Source organism: Schistocerca nitens, chromosome 8 (assembly GCF_023898315.1).
Source record: "Schistocerca nitens isolate TAMUIC-IGC-003100 chromosome 8, iqSchNite1.1, whole genome shotgun sequence".
NCBI lineage: Eukaryota > Metazoa > Arthropoda > Insecta > Orthoptera > Acrididae > Schistocerca > Schistocerca nitens.
The window spans coordinates 92,060,195-92,063,346 of record NC_064621.1 but is presented as its reverse complement, the minus strand read 5'-3'; the positions used below and the strand labels follow the sequence as shown (position 1 = coordinate 92,063,346).

General features: G+C 45.2%; 1 non-coding gene across 1 annotated transcript; it reads right to left on the bottom strand.

Annotated features, from left to right (window-relative positions):
* Positions 1-561: 561 nt before the first annotated feature.
* Positions 562-636, bottom strand: Trnas-aga (transfer RNA serine (anticodon AGA)). Its single transcript has one exon. It is a non-coding gene; the product is annotated as a tRNA-Ser (tRNA).
* Between the last annotated feature and the right edge of the window lie 2,516 nt (positions 637-3,152).

The following is a 3,152-nucleotide window of genomic DNA, read 5'->3' as shown; positions in this document are numbered from 1 at the left end:
GATTAGGAGAGCTAACTTCTATAAATTCACCTTTCCGAGAGGGCCCTGCCCTGTTTGAATCCCACCAGTTCTGATGAAATTCAGGTCTGTCGTTATGTCGGTAGTTTCCATGGTTCCTTTTTCGTCGGTTACGTGTGGAGAATATCTCCCTGAATCGTAACTGCACGCTGAACTGTTGCGTCTGATGTTATTCTGTCTCCCTTGATAATAATTATTTTGGTTCCCATATTGTCTGTTTCTCTGATTGTCTCTGTGACAGTCATTACTGTGGAGAGGTGATCTTTCCCTGTAATTATTACTACTTTGCCAACGGTTGTCCTACGGGTGGTGTCTGTTTTGGTCACGATTTACGTTGTAAGAATAGCCTTGTCGTGTCCAGTTATTATTTCTGTCATCGCGGAATTGTGACGGATGTGCCTGTAGCTGTTATGTTCCTCTTTTCACGTCCGACGACTGTCTGTGTCAATTTCCAATTCTTGTAACAGTCCCTGAAAAGAATGAGATTTTCACTCTGCAGCGGAGTGTGCGCTGATATGAAACTTCCTGGCAGATTAAAACTGTGTGCCCGACCGAGACTCGAACTCGGGACCTTTGCCTTTCTCGGGCAAGTGCTCTACCAACTGAGCTACCGAAGCACAACTCACGCCCGGTCCTCACAGCTTTACTTCTGCCATTATCTCGTCTCCTACCTTCCAAACTTTACAGAAGGAGACGAGATACTGGCAGAAGTAAAGCTGTGAGGACCGGGCGTGAGTCGTGCTTCGGTAGCTCAGTTGGTATAGCACTTGCCCACGAAAGGCAAAGTTCCCGAGTTCGAGTCTCGGTCGGGCACACAGTTTTAATCTGCCAGGAAGTTTCAGTCCCTGAAAAGCTTCAATGTCGTCTTTGCAACGTCCTGCCAAAATAATATGTCGTAAATGTTCAGGCAATTTGGTTAAGGAAATGCGGATGAGTTCTGAGGGGCTGTATGGGTTTGACAGGTACTGGTTCCTGTGCAACATGTCTTCAAAATATTTCACAATACTGAAAAATTCAGATTGTTCGAAATGTTTCATCATTATGATGCCATGTTTTACTCAGTCTTGTGTAGCTTGAGACCAATTTACTGAGAGGAACGCATGATAAAATTCTCCTTCACTGTGACAATCGTGAATGGCCGATCGAATTCTTACAGCTGGTTCATTCTCTGAGTAGGCACACATCAATTCTAATCTGTGCTCCATTCATTTTCTGCAATTTTATCCGAGCACCACGACTATGTAGCTGTTTTTACGGATGGGTCGAAACAAGGGGATTCCGTTGGTTGCTCAGTTGTTTTTCCGGATCGTGTCCTCAAGGTCCGACTGCCTCAGACTTTTACTGTCTTTGATGCAGAATTGTCTGCGATCTTGCGGGCGCTGGAGCAGATGAGACGTTCTTCCTCTCCTAAATTTCTTGTCTGTTCCGATTCACTCAGTGCCCTTCAATCATTGCACCATTTGTATCCGGCAGATAAAGTAGTCCAGACCATCCAGGATGCCCTCCTCCGACTACAGCGACTGGGGAAGGTTGTAGCTTTCTGCTGGGTTCCGGGGCATGTCGGCATTGCTGGGAATGAAAGGGCAGATCTCGCAGCCAAGGAGGCGTGTCTTGATCCACACGTATCTCAGTGTGCTATCCCCTTGCACGCACTTACCTCGCTGGTGAGCTCCCGAGTCATGTGTCGGTGGGAGGATGAGTGGCTGGAAGTGACTGACAATAAGCTCCGTCTAGTCAAGCCCACAACGCGTGTGTGGTGTACTTCCTTTCAGCCCCATCGACGGGACGAGGTTCTCCTCACTCGGCTTCGAATAGGCCACAGCCCTATGACGCATGGCTTCCTGCTCCGGCGAGAAGACCCTCCATTGTGTGGTGCTTGCGGCGTCCAGATCACTGTGCGCCACGTTTTACTGGATTGCGTTTTATTTTCTGACCAGCGGGCCGCGGCTGACTTGCCAGCGGACCTGCCAACTCTTTTAGGCAACACTCGGACGAATGTGGCTAAAGTTTTAAAGTTCTGTGCCATGTCAAATGTTTTTACAAAGATTTTAGGGGGAGGATTTTAATTTGCTCACTGTGTGACAAGCTCGCCCATATTTTATGTAAGTGGCCAGCCAATGACAATTTCCTGTGCAGTTCTTGTTGCTATGTTTTCCCTTTCCTTAGGTTTTACATTCTTATGTAGTCTTTTCCCTCTTTTTCTGCTTTCTTTGAGTGTGTTTTTTCAGTTTTATTAGGTCTCTCCACATTCGTTCCTTTTCATGTGTGTCAGGGCGCTGATGACCTCGATGTTGAGCGCCCATAAACCCCAACACACACACACACACTCTGTGCTCCATTGATCAGTTGGGAGGAAAACAATGAGAGAATTGATGAATCCACGCTTGTGGATGAATGTCGTTGCCCGAATTCTTAAATGTTTTCAATTTACGTGTAGTAATGAACAGGTTATAGTCAAAGTCATTGTGTCGGCGAGACGCATATCGGTCATTGTTACGTCGTGTCGGCGGTTCCATCTCAAAATTCGGTGCACCTTGCCAATTTCTTTCATAATTTCTGAAATGCCCAGTGTTATTATTTTGTGGCTTTTCCGTATTTCTGTGTCCCTCTTTCCGTATTGGAGCCCGAGTGTCCTCTGAAATATGTAATTCTTCTATTACCTGTGTCAACTGATACTGCGCTTCCCGGATTTCTCTTTTGTACTGTGAATTGATTTGATTCTTATTTTGTTTGAATTTTCTAATTTGTTCATACTCTTCTGTGTCAGTGAAGGCTACGCGTCTTGTGTCATTCAGATCATCATCTACCTTTGTAGATAAGTTAGTGAACTGATCCGGAAGTCCGGCTACTTTCTCCGATAGTGAACTGATTTCCTCATTGTGTTTTTCTGAACCAAGTTTCAGAGTGTCCATTTGTGTTTAAATCGTATCTGCTGTGTCCTTTAAGTTTTCCTGAGTTTTTGCAAGTTGCGTAACCGAATCGGTAGATGCAACTGAGTCAATTTTAGCTGGCAACGCGTCGTGATTTTCATGAACAGTAGTTTGCAGTTCTTTTGTGGCTGCTTTGTGATTCTGGAATGCATTTTCATGACGCGAAAAAATGGGTTAAAAATGCTCACAAATTTGTGTTTTTAC